At 41.3% G+C, this 23717-nt stretch overlaps 1 long non-coding RNA gene across 2 annotated transcripts in view; it reads left to right on the top strand.

Moving 5' to 3' along the window:
- Nucleotides 1-12992, top strand: part of LOC109615624 — a 51885-nt gene extending 38893 nt beyond the window's left edge. Inside the window, exons 7-14 of one of the 2 annotated variants that reach the window (XR_003777742.2) lie at nt 9896-10047; nt 10366-10486; nt 10632-10726; nt 10832-10897; nt 11107-11190; nt 11325-11462; nt 11666-11852; nt 12828-12992. This is a non-coding gene — a long non-coding RNA (uncharacterized LOC109615624). The remainder of the gene's footprint in view (nt 1-9895; nt 10048-10365; nt 10487-10631; nt 10727-10831; nt 10898-11106; nt 11191-11324; nt 11463-11665; nt 11853-12827) is intronic. The other variant, XR_004575111.1, reaches the window with a different exon arrangement.
- The last annotated feature ends 10725 nt before the right edge of the window (nt 12993-23717 follow it).

Below are 23717 nucleotides of genomic sequence, written 5' to 3'. Positions count from 1 at the left end.
TGTCTCCCGGCTGGCCTGGGAACGCCTCGGTGTCCCCCCGGAAGAGCTAGAGGAAGTGTCTGGGGAGAGGGAAGTCTGGGCATCCCTGCTTAGACTGCTGCCCCCGCGACCCGGCCCCGGATAAGCGGAAGATGATGGATGGGTGGATGTTTCTAGTCATCAACACGTTTCACTTCACAAAACACTTGAACGTCCACGTTTATAGCTGGGAACAAGTAGCACTCTTCAAATGACTCTGAAACAGTCATGATTCTGTCACTGAACAAGTTAAACTCTGGACAGAGCTTTTGAACATCCATGCCTAAAGCCTGTTAACCAGTCATATGGTCCTTATTCACTTTGCTCTTCATCTGTTCTTTGTGTCCACCATCTCTGTCTGGGGCCAGATACAGCCATCTTTTAACGGTGGAATCAATGTCTTTCTCTGTGGCATCAGATGTGAGACGGTTACGTCTCACAGCCGCTGAAAAACACAATCACACATGGTGTATAATTAACTTATGCATTATCAGGTAATGTGGATATTAAATAAAAATGCAATATTATAACAAAACCTGAACCCAGATTCAAGTTCAAATTCTGACTGTCTACTACAGGTGAAAGATAATTCAAGATCATGTTTATTTGTACTTTTTTTAATTCAGTGTATGTTTTTGTTATGCAACCTTGAGCTTGTATTGAGCCATACCGGTATACATAAAATGTTCTCTCCCTCCTTCACTTTCTTAATCTCTAATATAGTGCATTCATGGTCAACCATGCTGGTTCCATATTATTATTTTTTTCATTCATGCTTTAAGTAAAGAGAGAAAGAGAGGTAAAAAAACCTTTGTGAGGTCAATCTCCACACTGAACTTTGATTTGAAGGAATTCGTTATTTATTTTTTTAACTCGACAAAAAGACAAAAGGTACAAGACTGTGTAATTAAAGAATTTATAAAAAAAACTGCAATCCCATGAAGCACTACATAATCAAATAAAAAAAAGCATGAAAGTCTAGTTTTTCAAAAAGAATTCCACTTTCAAACTATTATATAAAAAAAAATATGTTAAAAGCAAGCTGATGGCTTAGGTTGAACTGACTACAATCAATTAACAAACTATAGCTCACATAATGTCTGTCTTTGCAGATTTACAAAATTGTGTTAAACTTTAATTTTCATTATAGACTGGAATTTTTACTTCTGGAATCTGACTGTTGCACTATGTACTTCATCTGCTCTCTCCTTTTCCTCTGCCCTTCTCTTACCATTTACTATTTTTTTTCTCTCATGCTCTCTTCTTCTACTCATCTAAAAACTTGAAAATAACTTTTTTTTTTAAAAGTATAAATGACAATTTATATTTGTAAGGATCCACCCACCAGCCCAAAAGGAATCCATGTGTGGCCTGGTCTAAGGTTGAATGTATATTTTGTCTTTTACTTGCGCTTCAAAAATTTTCATTGGTGGTATAGATTTGTTGTAACTTTCGAAAATTGTATTAACTTCCCGGTCGAAAAGTCAACAATTCGACCACTTGTTCTCACCCCTACTGGATATTCGGCATTGGATCTGATTAAAAAAAAATATTCACAAGCCCCAACCCTGAGTGTATGTTTTTTGTCAAGTATGATGTATACTGTGCAAATATAATTATGGTTCTGAAAACCTAAACATTATGTTCAAGTTATGTTGAATTGATCATTGACATGTAGTTTTGCTTTTGGGTTGTGTGATGCAATGACACAGAACACAGCTTGAAAAATAATACATTTTTGACAAAGGCACTGTTAGCATTCCATTAGAGTTTTAGATTTGCTTAGCTGCACTAGGAACTAATTGTTCCTAGTATTCTGACCAATTTCTTTTAGAAATACTGGTACAAGTACGGTGCTATGGAAGGGTAATGTGAACAATTCAACATTTAAATTTTTAACACTGTGAATACAAACACAGGTCACCCCATACACGTCTAAGATGTGGTGCATTTATAGTCCTTTAGTTGTTTATGATCCAACACATTATTTAATTATGTAATATTATGTAATATAAGCAATCAGTCAACCAGATTCCAAACTCTCCACCATGGCCAGGACCGAAGAGCTGTCCAAGGTTGTGACAAGATTGTAGACCTACACAAGGCTAGAATGGGCTACAAGACCATCGCCAAGCAGCTTGGTGAGAAGGTGACAACAGTTAAATAGAAGAAACACAAAAGAACTGTCAAACCCTTGGTCTGGGGCTCCATGCAAGATCTCACCTCGTGGAGTTGCAATGATCATGAGAACGGTGAGGAATCAGCCCAGAACTACACAGGAGGATATTGTTAATGATCTCAAAGCAGCTGGGACCATAGTCACCAAGAAAACAATTGGTAACATGCTACGCTGTAAAGGCCTGAAATCTTGCAGCGGCCTCAAGGTCCCCCTGCTCAAGAAAGCAGAATGTACAGGCCCATCTGAAGTTTGTCAATGAACATCTGAATGATTCAGAGGAGAACTGGGTGAAAATGTTGTGGTCAGATGAGACCAAAATCGAGCTCTTTGGCATCAACTCAACTCGCCATGTTTGGAGGACGAGGAATGCTGCCTATTATCCCATGAACACAATCCCTACCGTCAAATATGGAGGTGGAAACAATATGCTTTGGGGGTGTTTTTCTGCTAAGGGGAAAGGACAACTTTACCGCAACAAAGGGACAATGGACAGGGCCATGTACCGTCAAATCTTGGATGAGAACCTCCTTCCCTCAGCCAAGGCATTGAAAATGGGTCATGGATGGATATTCCAGCATGACAATGCCCCACAACACATGGCCAAGGCTACAAAGGAGTGCCTCAAGAAGAAGCACATTAAGGTCCTGGAGTGGCTTAGCCAGTCTCCAGACCTTAATCCCATAGAAAATCTGTGGAGGGAGCATAAGGTTCGAGTTGCCAAACGTCAGCCTTGAAACCTTAATGACTTTGAAAAGATCTGCAAAGAGGAGTGGTACAAAATCCCTCCTGAGATGTATGCAAACTTGATGGCCAACTACAAGAAACGTCTAACCTCTGTGATTGCCAACAAGGGTTTTGCCACCAAGCACTAAGTCATGTTTTGCAGAGGGGTCAAATACTTATTTCACTCATTAAAATGCAAATCAATTTATACAATTTTTGACATGCGTTTTTCTGGATTTTTTTGTTGTTATTCTGTCTCTCACTGTTCAAATACCATTAAAATTATAGACTAATAATTTTTTGTCAGTGGGCAAACTTACAAAATCTGCAGGGGATGAAATATTTTTTTCCCTCACTATATCTGCTGCTTTGCACACCTTGTTTTTGCTTTGACTCATGCATTGCCGTGACACCAAGGCAATGTCTCGTCCTTGGCCTCACCTGTATGATGATAAGAACCATGAATGGGAGTAGCATGGACATTTTCCTTAGAGTTCTTGGAATGTGTGTAAATCCCTTATCTAGAAATGAACATAAAGAAAACCTAAAACTATTGAGGTGGCAGATTAGTGGGATCAGTTATCAGTCCGAAATAATGAATGTAACAGTGTCAACTGATCTGGTAGACATTTGACACAGGTCTCAACATGATTTATTCCAATATGGTTCCCAATAAAGTTATTTTTGTAATTATGTTAGCACATATTTACACTGACAACACTCGACAGCAAATAAAAACAATAAACATGACAATGGTATTTTCCAAAAGTTACTGAGCACACAATCTCAAACCAATCAAAAAGACTTGAGAGAAAATTAAGTGAGTCTATTAATTAAAGCACTTCAGATATTTTGTACGCACCGGTTGCTTATTAGCCTTCTGATTACTGGTGAGGTTCAATAAAGATATCCTATCAATTTGTCATGTGTCCCTTGTCAAGTTGCCAGGGAGTTTTTTGTTCAGGTGGTTGGTTTCATGGAGAGAGATAACCTGTTACACTCTACTCCCATTACCAAGAGTCTACAGTTCAAGGTAACTGTTATGAAACCATACCTTATTCATTGAGAAGAGATATACTGTAGTGATAAGATGGATCTACTGGACTCATTCAAATTCCCTAGACTTTTTAACTGTAAACAGCAATCTTGCAGTGAACAGTGGTCTCAAAAAACATTAATGAAAAGCAAAATGACCTCATTGGTTATTGACTTACTATCTTATCCTTGAAGCCATGCATGTACATTGCCCAAGGATGCAGTCTAATTAATAAAATATACCTTACTCAATGGTATTCATAGTTTCAAAACGTGTTACTATTTTAATTGTTACTAATTGTTTTCCATCCCAAATGTAGATGTAATTAAAAAACAAATTATCACTAGTTTACAGATTAAAGATATCCATCACCCTAATATCTACAAACAACACAACTATTGATTTACAACATATGGTAATTGGTTGATATATATTCATATATATGACAGCTTGCCTAGTGTTCTGCATGACTGCATGACTGCGTTTTCGAATGATGATTGCATGCTCAAAAACTGTAGTCTAACTAACTGAACTATAGAAACCTATAAAGAGTTAAAACTGTCTTAATGCAGAATACAGGTATTGTGTATAGTAGTGTTTCACAATGTGTTTCACTGTTACCACACAAACATTGTCTGATGACTCACAGGGTCATCATTATTATATTTTTGTGTTGCTGCAATTAGGTGTTTTGGCACAACACTTTTGCTCTATGTGGGCTATATAAAACTTAAACCCATTAAGAAAGCTACAGGATACTATCTGTTTAAAGCAGTAAGTGGTGACATAGTTTGACAAATTTTTTTCCACATATATCCAAATCTGAGGTTTGACGAGATTCCATCCAATTTTGGACTGATAGTTTTGTCACAAAAGAATGTTGGTGATTGATTACCACATTACCAACCAGGAACAAGTCAGGAAGTAACTCCACCCATCCACCACCATATCCATGATGACATGACTCTCCCTGGAGGGTGCAGTCAGCTGGCAGTGGAACCTTTTCCACAAATTATTGTAGGAATTAATGAACACCTTGCTGTTACCCTAATTGTTTCTGTAACTGGTGACAACGTTTTGTAGCCTACATTGTATAATGATTAGAATCTATTTCATTTCATATCTATTGCATCTGATGGATTATATATATATATATATATTTTTTTTATTTTTTTATCCGTCAACATAAAAAGTGTAGAATAAAACAGCAACTATAGGCAAACAGATTTTATAATAAAACAAAGCTAAATGCACAAGGTAAAAAAACACACAGCTCTCACTAGGGAAATGGATAACAAGCGACAAAGACTGGGGAGAATAATAATAAAACCAACAAAAACAATAGGGTACCGTACCTACGTTATTTGGTCCCCTAATAAAGGGGTAGGTATACATTCAGTGATAAGGCAGCAGAAACCAGTTCTGCGTAATTGGTAGAACAGACAAGTATAGGATGGGATGATGAGAGGCGTTTTTTTTCAGCTGTGAGGATGTGTGAGGATTGCTGAACTGGGGCCTTTGGCCAATCACAGTTAGTAGACCGGGTGGCTCAAGTGCAGGAGTGGAGGCAGAGCAGGTGTGACACACTCACTACATGTGTTCCCTTTCCAGTTGTTTTTCCGTCTGTTTTCATGAAGTACATCATGCACACTGACGGGCATGCATTGTCCATCTTAATTATGTGCACAACGCATTTCTGACACATTGTCAGTCCTGCAATTTTTTTCAGTTTTAGCACATGCCTCTCGAAAGGTATGTGCACGGCCCTGGTCATCTCCCAAATTTAAGGGGAATTTCAGCATAGCTTACCTACTGTATATCAGAATGAGTTTTATTGCCAAGTAAGTTTCTTAACAAACTAGGAATTTGTTCTGGTCCATTATTGCAGCAATTTTCTATAAAAGAAATAAGAACAAATAAGAACAGTTGACTGAGCATAAAAGCAGTAGACTGAGCATTAATAAATTACTAAAAAATATACTGAAAAATATGTAAGGTGCAAGAATTGTCCAGTTGAGTGTGTATGTATGTGGGGAGGGGTTGTAGATTCATCCAGTTGAGGATCGCGTGTATATGTATATTTGGGGAGGGGTTATAGATTTGTCCTGTTGAGGGTTGTTTGTGTACAGTGGGGAGAACAAGTGTTTGATACACTGCCGATTTTGCAGGTTTTCCCACTTACAAAGCATGTAGAAGTCTGTAATGTTTATCATAGGTACTCCAGAAAATCACATTGTATGATTTTTAAGTAATTAATTAGCATTTTATTGCATGACAAAAGTATTTCATACATCAGAAGCAAAACTTATTAAATCTGCGAGCAGCGTTTCAGGGGGCCAAGAGGGGAACAGAAAGCATCTCACTGCATGCTCTCACTTGAGAAATGTTTTGCTATTTAAAAATGCCGTTAGTAGTCAGGATGTCCAATTGAAGGAGAGGATATCAAAACAAAACAAAAAGACCTAAAAACCAGAAAAGGAAACAGGCAATCCTAGTTCAGCCAATTAGGAGGGATGAATATTGTTGTCGTTGGCAGGTTTCAATCCCTGGTTTTCTATGTGGCAGACTGTCATTAATCATTACACTATTTAAACAGCAGAATGCAACTTTTACCTCAGCTGAAATAACGTGGACAAAATAAAATGTATTAACGGAACTAAAGAGCAGTCTTGCACAAAGACTATATAGCTAATAGCTATACATCCTACTTATAACGAAAACAATGACTCCAATCACTCCATGGCTGATTTGTGTCTGTGGAAAACAATTATAGTATATAAGGGTCACATAAAACAATTCTTCTCCTAAACATATGAGAATCATGGTATTAAAGAGGGGATATACACTCACCTTAAGGATTATTAGGAACACCTGTTCAATTTCTCATTAATGCAATTATCTAATCAACCAATCACATGGCAGTTGCTTCAATGCATTTAGGGGTGTGGCCCTGGTCAAGACAATCTCCTGAACTCCAAACTGAATGTCAGAATGGGAAAGAAAGGTGATTTAAGCAATTTTGAGCATGGCATGGTTGTTGGTGCCAGACGGGCCGGTCTGAGTATTTCATAATCTGTTCAGTTACTGGGATTTTCACGCACAACCATTTCTAGGGTTTACAAAAAAGGGAAAAACATCCAGTATGCAGCAGTCCTGTGGGCGAAAATGCCTTGTTGATGCTAGAGGTCAGAGGACAATGGGCCGACTGATTCAAGCTGATAGAAGAGCAACTTTGACTGAAATAACCACTCGTTACAACCGAGGTATGCAGCAAAGCATTTGTGAAGCCACAACACGCACAACCTTGAGGCGGATGGGCTACAACAGCAGAAGACCCCACCGGGTACCACTCATCTCCACTACAAATAGGAAAAAGAGGCTACAATTTGCACGAGCTCACCAAAATTGGACAGACTGGAAGAATGTTGCCTGGTCTGATGAGTCTCGATTTCTGTTGAGACATTCAGATGGTAGAGTCTGAATTTGGCGTAAACAGAATGAGAACATGGATCCATCATGCCTTGTTACCACTGTGCAGGCTGGTGGTGGTGGTGTAATGGTGTGGGGGATGTTTTCTTGGCACACTTTAGGCCCCTTAGTGCCAATTGGGCATCGTTTAAATGCCACGGCCTACCTGAGCATTGTTTCTGACCATGTCCATCCCTTTATGACCACCATGTACCCATCCTCTGATGGTTACTTCCAGCAGGATAATGCACCATGTCACAGAGCTCGAATCATTTCAAATTGGTTTCTTGAACATGACAATGAGTTCACTGTACTGAAATGGCCCCCACAGTCACCAGATCTCAACCCAATAGAGCATCTTTGGGATGTGGTGGAACAGGAGCTTCGTGCCCTGGATGTGCATCCCACAAATCTCCATCAACTGCAAGATGCTATCCTATCAATATGGGCCAACATTTCTAAAGAATGCTTTTAGCACCTTGTTGAATCAATGCCACGTAGAATATAGGCAGTTATGAAGGCAAAAGGGGGTCAAACACAGTATTAGTATGGTGTTCCTAATAATCCCACCCAGCTCATTTTCATTCGCTGATTTCGGCCTTAATATTTGAGATATCAACTTTCCTTATATAACTTTTAAAGATAATGGTTCAAAGGTCCTTCACACCAAACGGCATGCAAATCCGTTCAGCGGTCTCGGAGGAGATGTCGTTAACAAGTTTTTCACCAAATTCAAAATGAAGGAAAATCCAAGGGGCGAATTTGAAAGACTCCGAGACTTTTTTGGTCAGCATGAGAAGGGGTATATCTGGAACTTGGTTGCATGTCTCTACGACATTTGGTTCATGAGATCTGAGATTCACTTCTTCCATTTTCGACTGAGTGCTACAGCGCCACCATGAGGAGTATGGGTACCATGATGTTTAGACCAAAAAGCTCTATTTCTGTCTCATCAGACCACATGACCTTCTCCCATTCCTCCTCTGGATCATCCAGAAGTTCATTGCGCTGGCTTTAGCAGGGGGACCTTGCGTGCGCTGCAGGATTTTAATCCATGACGGCATAGTGTATTACTAATGGTTCTTTGATACTGTGGTCCCAGCTCTCTTCCGGCCATTGACCAGGTCCTGCCATGTAGTTCTGGGCTGATCCCTCACCTTCCTCATGATCATTCATGCCCCACGAGGTGAGATCTTGCATGGAGCCCCAGACTGAGGGAGATTGACCGTCATCTTGAACTTCTTCCATTTTCTAATAATTGTGCCACCAGTTGTTGCCTTCTCACCAAGCTGCTTGCCTATTGTCTTGTAGCCCATCCCTGCCTTGTGCATGTCTACAATTTTATCCCTGATATCCTTACACATATCTCTGGTCTTGGCCATTGTGGAGAGGTTGGAGTCTATTTGATTGAGTGTGTGGACAGGTGTCTTTTATATAGGTAACGAGTTCAAACAGGTGCAGTTAATACAGGTAATGAGTGGAGAACAGGAGGGCTTCTTAAAGAAAAACTAACAGGTCTGTGAGAGCCGGAATTCTTACTGGTTGGTAGGTGATCAAATACTTATGTCATGCAATAAAATGCAAATTAATTATTTAAAATTAGATTCCATCTCTCACAGTTGAAGTGTACCTATGATAAAAATGACAGACCTCTACATGCTTTGTAAGTAGGAAAACCTGCAAAATCGGCAGTGGTACAGGGTGGTAGTTCAGGCAGGTGATGGAAGGTTTCTTCGGTACAGGGACTATGTTGGTCTATTTGAAGCAGGTTGAATATGGAGGTGATGGGCGGGAAAGCTGGGTTTCTCCTGAAGTCCACTAACATCGCCACTGTCCATAGGGGTTGAGCTGCAAGTTGTTCTGACTGCCCCCGGACACAAGGTGGTCAATCTCCCACCTTTATACAGACTCATCTTCATCAGAAGGAAGAAGAATATAGGGCACAGGATGCCTTCAGGGGTGCCGGTGCTGATGGTCAGGGGGTCAGACAAGTGCTTCCCCAGCCTCACGTGCTGCCTCCTGTTAGCAGGAAGGCTGTGATCCACCTGCCTGTGGTCTCGGTTACTCACAGTTAGGAGAGCTCGTCTTGGTGCAAAGCGGAAATTATGGTGTTGAATGCGGAACTGAAGTCCACAAAGAGGATTCTGGCGTAGGTTCCTAGTGAGTCCCGACACTGGATGATTAGGTGAAGAGCCATGTTGAGCGCATAATTCACAGACCTGTTGGCTCTGTAGGCAAACTGCAGTGAGTGTAGTAGAGGGTCAGTGTTGGTTTTGAGGTTGGACAGCACAAGGCTGTCCAACCTCTTTCAGCCCATCTACTTTCAGCCCATCTAACTTGCTTATTTGTATACATTGTAGGCCTATACTTGTGCATGCTTTAGTCCATGTTATTCCTTTTTTGATGATGAATAAATACCCTTTTTCTTTCTTTCTACATTAAGGATGCCTTTTCATCTAATTGAATTTCAGGCAAGCGAGGACATTGCTTTTGTGCCAGTTGACTGGTATGATGACGTGATGGTGTACTGGCCCAGCTGAACGTGTGAAACGGGCAGCTGCTAACGAGGAGAAGCATGAGCCAAACTGGCCAAGATATGACGTAAAGGTCGTCAGAACTTGTGGTATGCCAATTCATAAAATTATTGTTTAAAAATAATTTCATGGTTGCTTTTCCTTATGCTTGGAATAACAAACCCTTTTATTTTCTGAAAATGCACATGAAATTGTCTTTGCCTTGCAATTTTTAAAATGTTCAATTTATATCTGTTGATGCTATTCTTGGCCAGGTCTCTCTTGTAAGAGATATTGTGTTCTCAACGAGACCAACGTGGTTAAATAAAGAATAATAATGATACTAACAATTATCATCAATAATAATATTCTGTGCAGCTCTACAGCTAATTTGAAACTCATGTTCCTTTTAACATATTTCATTTTAGACAACTACAAAGACGCCATCAGGCTAATGAATCAATATCAGACCGGCTGCAACGCCTCTGAGCTACAGTCTGAGGCAGAGCAGGAGGGATAGCTGCCAGAGAAATGATTCAGGAAGCCAATGTAAGTCGGTTCGGTCTTGTTTTTGTTATGTTTCTACAGTAATAGGAAGGTTATTTCCTGTAGCATTCAAAAATACTATATGTATTATATGTATATTTGGCAATTTTGGGATTGCAATAACCAAAATGATATGGTTACTTAACAGCCATCGTTTTGGGGACTCTGAGAGTGAAGAAGAGCCAGAAAATTCTGCTGGTGTATCAGTTGGAGCCTCAAGCCCAAACCAATTACACTGGCAGAGTAAGGAATAATCTCTTAACATCAAAATAACAAAATCATAATATAGATATGGTTTACCTTGTTAGTGCTAAAGATATTCCCCTCTCCTTGTATCCATTCCTCCAGCTCCACCATCTCACTGAGTGCCATGCAGCAGAGTCACTACTCCTCAACCTGGAGGAAACTGTCTAGGTAAAGGGGCCCCGTCTAGATTAATTGTTTTTCACTGGCAATCCATTCATGGGGTTGAAATAGGTAGTTCATACCAAAATGTTGAAACATACAAATTCATGTTCCCCATAACCAAAGATTTTTTTGTTTGCCATTGTTTGGCCCTGTAGCTCGCAGCATACCATTGGTTAACAGATCACAACCATTTAATAGCAATCTCTCTCCCTTAGCACCTGACCATGGGGCCGGACCCCAACACCCTTCACCACCTCAACTCCCTGCACCTGTATTTAACATGAGGAGAGTTACTCAAGGTAGGGACTGATTTCTGAAATATTAGTGAATTGGAAGGCCCCAAAGTGTATTATAAGTCATGGTTAACAGATGACTACCATTTAATTAAAAATAATTCCCACTCTCTCACACCACCCAACTCACTATGGGCCAGGAACGGCAGTCCCTCCTCAACTCCCTCCACCTCCCGCACCGGCCCTCAACATGAGGCGAACAGAGGCGCCCTCTTCAAGCCTGGCCTACAGACCAACATGGCGAGGGGGAGGAATGACCGATACCATTCCCTGCTCTGGTGAGCACTAACTGACAAATCCATAGAGGCATTCTGTGCCACAGATTTTGGAAAAACATCCCACAACCATCACATATTTTCATAACTTTTGTCATTAACTATTGTCAATAACTAAGGTTAGTATTATGAGTAATGAGGATAAACACTGAAACGTGATATATTTTATCCACTACATTTTAGCTATATTTCTTGTGTGTCAACAGTGGCTGAGGTCCACATCCTTAGCCTGCTGGAGACCATTAAACAGCAACAAGACCAGCGAACAGCACCCTGGGGCCAGATGTTGAGATGCCGGACAATATCCAGTTTCCCCTGGAACAATTGGAGGCAGTGGAGGCATTTGAAATGTTTTTAAAGGAACCGTCAAATGGTCCAGCTCGACAGAGCGTGGTGAGTTTTCTTACTTAATATGAATCTTGCCTTTAGGTTTATTGATTGTCCATGATTATTGCAAATGTTCTATTGAACAGCCCTGAACAGGCCTGTCCTGATCCGCCTTTTCCCAGTGGTTAGATTCTGTCAGTGAGTGACAATCTCCCTCGTGGAGATGCTAATTTCCGGCACAGTCTTGGGCAGGACAGTGGCATACCTGTATTTGTGCGTAAGAGCGCAACTACGGTCGAAATTTGGGGGTTGGAATCACAGTGGATTGTCATGTTATCGAAGTAAATGCACGCAAATGTATTGGCTGCCTGGTGGTTGTGATAGCTTCGCTCGCGTACATTTGTCTTGGCTCTCCATAATAATAATAAACACTGATGGAATGCAGTTGTGTGGTTTGTAAATGACCATGTGAGTTGTATTTTAATTGTGTTGCTTTTGGAATGGTTAATCTAACACTAAGGTCTCTGCTGCAACATATAGCTTGAATGTAAAGTTGCTTTGGATAAAAGCATCTGCTAACTGACGTAATGTTAACCAGGGCTGTAATAGAGACTAAACGCAAGTAAATGGAGTTTACCCACCGCTCAAATGACAGAAATAGAGTTTATCCATCTGTTAAGAGTTTACCTCCAAATAGAATCTATGTAGGACCCTACCAAACTTAAAATACTGATTTATCCACATACAATTGTGCTCTGATCAAAAACCATTTAATACCACTGATATTGTTTGAACATTTTGGATGTCTTTTTTAAACATCCGATAGCGAAAGGTGTTGGCAAACCTTACCCTGGTCACAAATTCATAGTTTACCCACCTCTTATTTTAACCACCGCAACCCTGTTTATAACTTTATAATAATTTATAGTCATGTTTCTTTTTTTATTTAATCTCCTTAATACCTATCTCATATTGTATTGTGTAAGCATACTTGGCTTTGGATGCCACATACCATAATCATATCTGTCTGTTTGATTACAGGTGCTGTGAGGAAAAACACAGTGACACGGTCAGCCACGGACACAGAGGTCACCAAGCACGCAATCAGGTGGTTCAACCTGGCAGCGAATCGGGCAACGAGGAGACGTGTCCCGCCTCAAGCCACACAAACGGAGTAATAGGAGAAATAAGCAATAAACAATATTTTTATTGAACTTCTTGTCGTTCACCAGTTATTAATTTTCTGATATTTTAGCTGTGCATTTCATTGAAGTTTTAGCCTAATGGATAAAATATTTTATGTCTGCACCGACCTAGGCCTATAAAGCATTAAATTAGGTTTTGACCACAAAATGAATGTAAAGCAGCTTAGCCAACGTAGGCTACTTAACAGAAACGGAATAGAAAGAACTTGTAACTTTCCATAAATGTAAATGACAATTTTATATTTCCATTAAGTAGTGATTACTTTTGTACAGTGAATTGATGTCTTGACTTGAACCTTTTCTGTTAGGCCTATTGACAATATTGTTGGGTTAAAAATACAAGGCAATGCAGATTTAAGATTAGGTCTATATTGCTGGAGTAACCTAGACTAGGCCTAGTGATAGAAATCCTATGGTTTAGTTTATCCTATTTTTATCCTACAGCAAGAACAGTCCTAGGGATTTTGAAAATGAGAAAAACAGGTCCAAAACGGACCCGGGCCAGATGAGCCAGGAATTTTATGAGGCCGTTACGGATCCGTGGCGGATGTATGTATCAATTAGCGGGTCCCAAATGGACCGCGATCAGCCTTCGTTGCGGATCCGTCACTGAGCTCTAACAGACACCGATACAGTTCCGCTTCACGAGTCCGTTCCGAAAGCCGCAATACCTCCGCAGCGGTTCCACCGCGGAGTCCTTTTGCTGTGTGGGGGGGCATTCGTCAGTAAAAGTATGAATTCCCTCTCTGCCCATACCGCCGCCGAGCTCAACCAGAGGGGAAGACACATGGCTCAAGGGGGGCAGGGAGAGTAAGGGATGAGAAGAAATAGGATCCAGGTGGCGAACCCAGGTCTACCGAACAAGAGCAGAGCACGCTAACCATTGAGCCATTCCACTGTACAATAGGCACAGTGCTCTCATTCATAGGAAACTGAGTGAGACAGGAGCCTGGCATTTGCATATGTGGACATTGCACCCTGAGTGGGGATGCGTTGCTAGGGAGACGCTGAGTAGTGCAGGCGGGAATGAGGGGCATAGAGGGAACAGGTAGTGAGACGGAGGCAAGAGCCGTCATAGTGACCGGGTTGAGAAGCCATTACAGTTACGTCTGTAACCTCAAGTGAACTCTCTGGACACTCGGTAGCCTGTGAACGGCGGGATAAAGAGGAGCCTGGCATTTGTATAAGCAAATGTTTCACTGAAGGCGAGTGAATGTAAACACGGTCGTGTCGGGCCGAGCTCTGAGAGCGAACATGCTTGGGACTGGCAGGCAGCGGAATGAGAGACGCCTCTGAACACGCTAACCAGCGCTTATGTCTATGGGAGGTGGGCGGGTAGAGAGGGTCGAGTAGTTATACCTATAACTCCCTGAGAAAACTCACTACCCTGAACATAGTTAACATAGCTCTTACCATTACACTGAACAGGGAAGGGAATAGAATGTGCACAAGCAAAAACATAAAAAAGACCTGCAGGCTGCAGGGCGAAATTGAGGGAAAAGCCTCTCATTTGCGTTTTAAGGAAATTCTTCAACTGATGTATACTTAGTCCTATACATGTATAAATGGGTTACTAGTTAAAAGTACTGAGTCCCCATGTTTAGATAAGAAAAGGAATGTAGGAGAGGGGGATCTGGTGTTTAGGGTCATTATTGACTGGTATCAGCAGATTATAGGGTTACTCGTAAATATGCCTATCTGTTGTTTGTCCAGATAATGTAAGAGGTTACCCATTTGGGGGAGGACAGCCCACCCTTTGGGAAAATCCTATGTGACATAAGACAGCAGGGCAGTAACTTACCACACCCCTTTTTCTCCTTTAAGGACTGCCGATTGTCCTGTATTCATTTAGAGACAGAGACAGCCAAAGGTGATGGTGTCCGACCACGGAAGAAGCCACGGTGCGTCCCGGTGCAAACCGTCTGAGCCTGGTTATGGTGGAGGATAGCCTTTAGATTACCCGCTACCTCTAAACGGTCTAAAATATGGGAGGCCGCCAACGCGAGGAGAGCAACGTTGTTCGCCATGGCCAGCTGCCCCGTGTAGCGGTCCTTGGTTGATAGCAAGGCAGGCTTCTTCCCCAACCAGCCGCAGGAAGGAAGGAAATGCGCGACGAACTCAGGCTCTAGAGGAGGGATGGCCGAGCTGATGAGAGTCTGCCTACCGTCGACTTCTAGTGAAGGTAGCATAGGAGCTCACAGAGCTCTTGCAGAAGCTGGAGTGGACCAGGAACCCTTGGCGAAGGCTTAAAACCATGGACCTCAGGCGCAGGGGAGTCCACCAGTTTGACACATTCCGGCCAGGAGCCAAAGGACACATCGGAAGGTTCCTTCGGCGTCGGCAGAGGAGGTATGGGCAGCTGAATATGTAGCGCTGCTCTCTCAATCATGCCCACAAACTCCATGCGGAGAGGGGGCGGGTGGAGGGAAGCAGCAGAAGAGAGTTCGTCATCTAGTTCTCCACGGAGAGAGGGAGAAGCACGAGACCCGCCACCACAACCCACATGGGGAGGGAGCGTGTCTTTCTGAGTCAGGGGAGTCGGGTCCTGCTTAGGAGCGTCCTACTCAGGCATCTCGTCGTCATCGCTGCTAGAATTCAGCACAGCGGAGACGTCCACTACCTGCTCGAAAAAGTTTGCCCTCTGACACTTTTTGGTATTTTTGATGCCGCCTTTTACATGCACTGAAAACCAAACCCAAGTGTTATCACAATACCCTTAAATCATGTACCAATATTCAGGTTGAAAAACCACTATGGGTACTTCAGAGTTGCTCTACTGTGAGGTGCGAGGGTTGAACGTAAAAAGCATGAGGCAAAAAAGGAAATGAGCCAAACGCCAATTACATAGCTTTCAGGCATGGGCTTCTTTTTTATAGGTCTGCACCACGCTGCTTTTTACATATAAACACTGTTGTGCGGATGTATAGAAAAGAAGCTGAACTTTGAAACCTGTGTAATTGCAGTTTTGCTCATTTCCTTTTTTGTCTTATCCTTTTTACGCTCAACCCTCACGCTTCACAGTTCAATCCATATAAAGTGACAGCACAAGGGACATTTAAAACATGTTTTTGTAAGACAACATTTACATCCTCCAAACATCAGATCTCAGGTCAGGTAGACTACTTTTCATTGTTTCATTGAACACTATAGGATCTATCTGGCATATAGTTAAAAAAGAATAGTTATTCACTTAAAGATACCCTTTTAGTGGTCCTTCAAACGAGGTGTCAGATTTTGGGGGGAAAAATTATCCTAACACAAAGTATGATGTTAGAAATGGTTATGTTTTATTTCAATTTCGAGGAACTACCTAGATCTGAATAGAGACTGAGCTTTCTCTATTGTTGTAATTGTACTAGTACTTTGAAATGTTATTGAAAGAGAAGAGCATACCACTGCTCCATGCTTGGCACAGCTGTATTCTTCTCTGCAGATCCTCCCAAGCTGTCGGGCAGGATAGGGAATTTTGCTGCACAGCCATTTTCAGGTCTCTCCGGCAATTTTAGATTGGGTTTAATGCTCTGCCTGGGCCTCTCAAGGATCGCTGACAGAGTGACCATCATGTCCAAAGTCAGGCAAAACCACAGACAGAAAAAGACTCAATGACTCAGCAACAGGCTGACAGAACTGGGCAAACTAAATAGGGTGCTAACGAGTGCTAAACAACAACCGTGAAAACAATCAGAACTAAAAGGACAGACAATGTTTAAGAACAAAGAAAAAAAGAAAATGAACCTTACAATATGTTACGAAAGTAATGGCAGGATGTGCTTTTGGATTGCAAACATAGAATGGGCAGCTACAAGTTAGAATCGTTTGAACATTTTATTAAAATGCGGTCATGACAACAGGTAGAATTGCCTGGCCGGCACAAGCTTGACTCCCATTAAAAGTAATGTACCGGAATAAGCTGTGACTTTAATAGGGTATTCCTTTTATGGTTTTTTCTTAGGTCTCTGCTCATGAGATGACAGTGTAAGGTCTGAAAATTGGCTCTCCCTCAAAGGGTGATCTCTTGAAGCATTATAGGCAGAACAATGGACATTTTGTCAAGAGATGTCAGAAAACGTCAAATTTAAAATCCGCAACTGACATTTTCAAATAAAATGTGTAATGGGAAGTAACACAATCGATTGGGATTACTCAAGTGTGTAGTTTTGTAGTGACAGAACCTTTGTTTTTCACATAGATAATCATTATTTCCCATAGTTCGATCAAATCACAATAGTCGGGGGAGCTAACTCAACCCTGCTCTCTCTGAGTGACAGAGTTGAGTGCATACAAAGACAACCCAATAGAAGCAACAATTTCTTGAATTGATATTTGTCTTTATTCCCCTTTAACTCAATGATGTTTGTGGATTTTTTTAACATGAATAGCTAATTTTGGGTCACAAAATTTTAGCCCAGAACCTTGACTGCGTCATTTCATGTTTCATTTCTTGTTCTTCAGACTTTCTGATGTAGACTTGCAGTTGCTTTGGTTCATTGTTTTGCTTTAGTGAAGTGTTTTGTTTGTGCTAGAGATAACAGGGTCCATGTCACCAAATGCATAAACTGATTATGTCCCTCCCTGGTGATACCGAACAGATATTAATATACCACACAACAATAATATTAAGATTCAAATATTCTGTACTGGTCCCGGGTCCCCACAGGTACATATAATAATGTCTATTGTCACGTTGGTATAATGGCAATTACCGCACTGGAGATGGTCCGCCTCCCACAACATGCCAGCTCCCAAGAATGTCCGCCTCACACAACAGGCCAGAGCCTGTATGCCTCCTGGTTACCCCTAGTCCTTTTGTGTACCGATCTTCATTCACACAGCCTTGTGTAGTTATCGTTCCCTGAGTCTCACCATCAGAACTCTGCCTCGGGCTCCCTCCTGGTCTCGGCATCTAGTGGAACAGAATTAGGTTGCTGGGCGACACTCCCACTGCTCCCCGTGACACACTCTTAACAGAAGTTGTTACGGAAATACAATATTTATCTTGTCCCTTCAATTATACTTAGCAAGCGTTCAGCGTAGTACTATGTCCAGTTGGTTCGTCTGCACTGCGCACCATTGTTCCGTGGATCATGAGATTTCTTTGGACGCCTCGCGACTTCTTCGCTTGTGCCCTCCCTCCTTGTCACCGTCTATGCAGTAGGTCTTTTCTGTCCTTAAGCCTCCTCATCCACCTCCGTTAATGAGTCTGCCCACTGACACCTGGTGCTACTCAGTCTGATTCGCGCAGTGTTCCAACCCAGTGGTAAATGTCAGTTTGCACAGTCCAACCAACAAAATAAACATACAACATAGGACAGACATTGTATAATTATGCATTTTTAATCAACCACATACGACACTAGAATCCCATTTTTGGCCAGTGTCTGTCTGATCTAGACATGAACACTAACCTTTGCTTAGGCAAGAGAGGCCTGTAGATCCCTGGAAGTTGTTTTAGGAATCTTTGTGACTTTTCAGCAAGTTCAGCCAGGGTACACGAGTGGGCTTTGGTTCAGCAATGTATTGGCTGACGTCAGGATAACTCCTAGCACAGTTCCACAATTTCCTAATCTCTTTAAGACAGTGTTTCTTAGTCCTGGTCCTTGGGACCCAAAGGGGTGCGCATTTTTGTTTTTGCCCAAGCCGACAAGTAACCAACACAGCACTGGTGATGAAGGAGGTATGCGACACAGTCATCTCCCAGTTGGAGTAGAGGGTTTCACAAAGTGACCACCTGATCGCTGCCAAGCTGGTTGACAGCTCGATCTTTCCACAATTTATCCTGTCATTCCCTACATCTGAGCTTGACAATGCGGTGAAACTATGGCCTCTAGGAAACTAGGAGAAGTTGAAGTCTGAGCTGACCACTCTGCACCGCCACACTGAGCTTCACACTGTTAAGACAGCCCTGTCTCTGTTAAGATCCATCCATGAGACCGTCACTCTGCTGAAAATTATCATTACAACACGTATGACGATATCTGAGTCAGAGAGGAACTTTTCTACCTTGAATAGGGTAAAAACCTTCACTCGCAATACCATGGGACAGACGCGACTCAACGCATTGGCCATGTTGTCCATAGAAAGCCAGCTGATTCAGCAGCTACATGACTTCATTCCCAAAGTCATTAAAAAAGTTTGGACAGAGGAAGAACCGCTGTGCCACCTTTCTCTTCAAGTGAGCCCTCAGCCTTGGTGAGTGAAAGCATATTTTATCATCCTGCCTTTGTGGTGCTGGTCCGTGTATTGGTCATATTTTTGGGCTGTATCGATTGATATAGATTGTGACGAGTGTCAGTGTGTCCATGCTTATCTATTAAGGTTGTTGTCATAGAATGGATCTGGATCCCTAAATAGTTGTCTTTCCGCTTCGTTGTGGCCACCTTCAGTGGTGTTGAGGCCATTGTTGTTCGCGTATGGCCCTGAGCCTGGTTTGATTCCTAATTTTGCTTTTTAAATGTGACAGTGGTAATTTTACATGTGTTTGAGAGAGAAGGAGAACAATTACAGAAGAAGGTCTCTCTCTCACTCTCTCTCTCTCCAGTATGTGTACTACAACACCTGGTAGAAGCAAGCCGCTCTGTTGTTAAAAGTGTTTTGTGGAGCCACGCTGTTTGTTGATGTGTTAAATAAACACATCAGTAGCAAGAGCGAGTTTTGTAGCTTTTCTGGTATGTATTTGGAAAAGGTTTGTGCCCCACCAATTTTTTACATATAAGAACGCCACTGTAAATAAATGCTGATATTTGTTTGAGTTTATTTGTTTAATATGCCTGTTTAATATGCCAACCCAACCCAGATAGATATTCTGATATGTGTATTTCAACAGTTTGTGCATCTAGGGGAGCACATTCTTTTTCTCACTATAGTCAGAACCCCATTAATGGAGGGTGGGAATGGCCAAGGAATGTTTCTTCCTCAATCATTGTTTTTGGGGTGGGTAATGGTTTATGGTTGTTTTGTGTTTTTAGTTTTTTCGTGTACCCTCAGGGGTGGGGCAGGAAAGGTGTGGGTTAGTAAACATTATAATTTTGTAATTGTATGTTTACGTCTGTGTTTCTTGGGGAATGGGTTAGGGCCATGCTATAGTTTAAATACTGCAAGTAAATTAAGATGGAGGCTGTCAATGACCGTTAAATCATACATATATGCTATAAAAAAATGAATGATTTAAAAATACAGTGGGGAGAACAAGTATTTGATACACTGCTGATTTTGTAGGTTTTTCCACTTACAAAGCATGTAGAAGTATGTCATTTTTATCATAGGTACTCTTCAACTGTTAGTGACAGAATCTAAAACAAAAATCCTGAAAATCACATTGTATGAATCACAAGTAATTGATACATCAGAAATGCAGAACTTAATATTTTGTACAGAAACCTTTGTTTGCAATTACAGAGATCATATGTTTCCTGTAGTTCTTGACCAGGTTTGCACACACTGCAGCAGGGATTTTGGCCCACTCCTCCATACAGACCTTCTCCAGGTTTCGGGGCTGTCGCTGGGCAATACAGACTTTCAGCTCCCTCCAAAGATTTTCTATTGGGTTCAGGTCTGGAAACTGGCTAGGCCACTCCAGGACCTTGAGAGGCTTCTTACGGAGCCACTCTTTAGTTGCCCTGGCTGTGTGTTTCGGGTCATTGTCATGCTGGAAGACCCAGCCATGACCCATCTTCAATGCTCTTACTGAAGGAAGGAGGTTGTTGGCCAACATCTCGCGATACATGGCCCCATCCATCCTCCCCTCAATACGGTGCAGTCGTCCTGTCCCCTTTGCAGAAAAGCATCCCCAAAGAATGATGTTTCCACCTCCATGCTTCACGGTTGAGATAGTGTTCTTGGGGTTGTACTCATCCTTCTTCCTCCAAACATGGCGAGTGGAGTTTAGACCAAAAAGCTCTATTTTTGTCTCATCAGACCACATGACCTTGTCCCATTCCTCCTCTGGATCATCCAGATGGTCATTGGTAAACTTCAGAACGGCCTGGACATGCGCTGGCTTGAGCAGGGGGACCTTGCGTGCGCTGAAGGATTTTAATCCATGACGGCGTAGTGTGTTACTAACAGGTACAGTTAATACAGGTAATGAGTGGAGAACAGGCTTCTTAAAGAAAAACTAACAGGTCTGTGAGAGCCGGAATTCTTACTGGTTGGTAGGTGATCAAATACTTATGTCATGCAATAAAAGGCTAATTAATTATTAAGAAATCATACAATGTGATTTTCAGGATTTTTCTTTTAGATTCCGTCTCTCACAGTTGAAGTGTACCTATGATAAAAATTACAGACCTTTACATGCTTTGTAAGCAGGAAAACCTGCAAAATCGGCAGTGTATCAAATACTTGTTCTCTCCACTGTATTGGGCTGGTGTTGCCTTGGGGGAGGTAATCGGCTTGATTTCATTGTGCCATAGAGTTCCAGCAACGTCTCTGGCGGGGCGGGTGCCACTGACCTGGCCTTGCATATAAGGTAATGTGATTGAGCATTTCTCCAATTGGCTGGCTCACATTGACTTCATGGTTAAGGGAGGGGGTATAAAGAAGCAGACCGGCTGATCAGACAGGTTTCGGAGGACGCCTGTGGCAACTTACGATTCTCCTGACTCCGCAGGTACTGTTGTAGTGGTGGCACATGGTTGTACATTGGGGTTGGGAGAAAAAGGGTTTAAAATGTTTATTCTGATATTTGTCCAGTTATAAAGTGTACTGCCTTGCAGTAAAAGTGGGTGGAAATGTTCAGTAATGATATTTATTGTCCGATTTTTAGCCAGAGTTATGCAGAGACCTTGATGAATGGAAGGTGGAATCTGAGGACCCTTAATGTGTTGCAGTTTATTTCTGCAGTGGGCAGACAGACCCAATCCAGATGTTTATGGAAGAAAATGAGAATGGACTCTGTGATTGATGTATAGAGACAAGTCAGAATTGACTGTGAGGTTTTTAATAGCTCACTATCCAACTTTGTTTTCAGATGCCACAACTCTTGCAGTTTTGTTCTCTCACTTGAGATGATGGTCCCTAGGAACTTTTTATAATTTACCTGTAAGAAATGACCCATCAATGTGAAGAGAAGTTGGGAAATGTTCTGATGTCAATATCCACTTCCACTATTTTATCTGTGTTTAAGTTATTTTGACTGGAGTAGGTATAAATAACTATCTTCAATTGGTTTTCTGTTCAATCAATTTTGACACTACAGTTACCATTGGTGTTCTATTGTTTTCTTGCCTGCACATTAACATTTAAAAATGTTTTCAATTGGGAATGGAAATATGCTCTCACAGTTGAAGGAAGGCAGGACATGAGGAGCAGAGGTATGGCAGGGTAACCTCCTTTTAATTGTAACAACAAAGGTGAGGCAAATCGTAAACTAATGCACAACACAACTGGCACAAACAATGATCCACAACAGGAAGAGCAAAAAGGCTAACTTAAATAGGGTCCCCAATTAGAGTCAACGCGGGTGACGAGAGGTAACTCTGCAGTCCGTCTCCAAATGTGGTCCCCAGGCGCATAGATATGCCTAGAGGCCCCCAGCCAGGACCTGTCACATGCTCCACTCATCATCATAATCTTCATCTTTTGATGTGAAATAGAACAAGACCAAACATTGGACATAAAGAAAAACATTACTGAATGGGCAATCACTTATTGTTATTGCAAAAATGCTCACAGTTCAAAATTTTAAATGTAGTTGTGTTATGTAAACATTGCACGAATATTGTAATAAAAATGTAAAGTTGTACCATTGAGAGTAGAGGGAAAAGAACACACCACACTTGTTTGTAGATCTCTAGCTCATATAGATAGTGAGCTATTAAAAAATAGTTGTTTCGAAAGATACATTTCTGTAAAATCACTGAGATTGAAAATGGAAAATATAACAAACAAAATGCAAGTGGTTTTAGAGGTACAGGTCATCTGGATTGGAAGCTATTAAAAATAGTTCATGTGATTTAGGTAATAGAATAATGCATGTAATTCTAAAATAAAATCAAAATAATGAATATTGAAAATATAAGAGGTGTACCTTTCAGAAGAGAGTAACTGGAACACACCACATTTGTTTATAGATCTCTAACTCATGTGGATAGTGAGCTATAAAAAAAATAGTGGTTTTGAAAGATAAAACCTGTAAATTCACAGAAATCGAAAATGGCAAAACTAAGCGGCATACTCTGGACAAGGAAGTTCAGTGAACAAAGTACAAGTGGTTTTAGAGGTCCATGTCATCTGGATTGGAAGCTATTAAAAGTAGTTCATGTGAATATAGGTAATATGGTTGTAACAATGCATGACATTTTAAAATAAAGTATAGATAATTAATTTGGAAAAAAGAAAAGTAGTTCATATAAATTTGGTAATTGAGTTGTAATAACAAAATGGTAGTTAGTACATTTTATACAGAGAATTGTATAATAGAGTAAAGGTTAAGGAACACACCACATGTGGGTCCTTAACCTTTACTCTATTAGGCCTGGTGGTCCAGTACCCCCTACCAGACGATAACAGAGCAGATGTCTTCGTACTCCTTATGTAAGATTAGTGTCAGGATATCAGCACCTGAAACAAACATTTTGAGAGCCATAGTGCAAGTGCACATATTGCATGATCACATTATTGCAGACAAATCTTATAGCAATGTACATGGAATAATTTGTTCATGGAGTTCCCCATCTGCTGAATATGTTCTGATATTAATGCATTAACCTTTTTTCTGATAATTCAT

Source organism: Esox lucius, chromosome 3, assembly GCF_011004845.1.
Source record: "Esox lucius isolate fEsoLuc1 chromosome 3, fEsoLuc1.pri, whole genome shotgun sequence".
NCBI lineage: Eukaryota > Metazoa > Chordata > Actinopteri > Esociformes > Esocidae > Esox > Esox lucius.
Note: the sequence above shows the minus strand (reverse complement) of the source record. Positions and strands in the feature narration are given on the sequence as shown.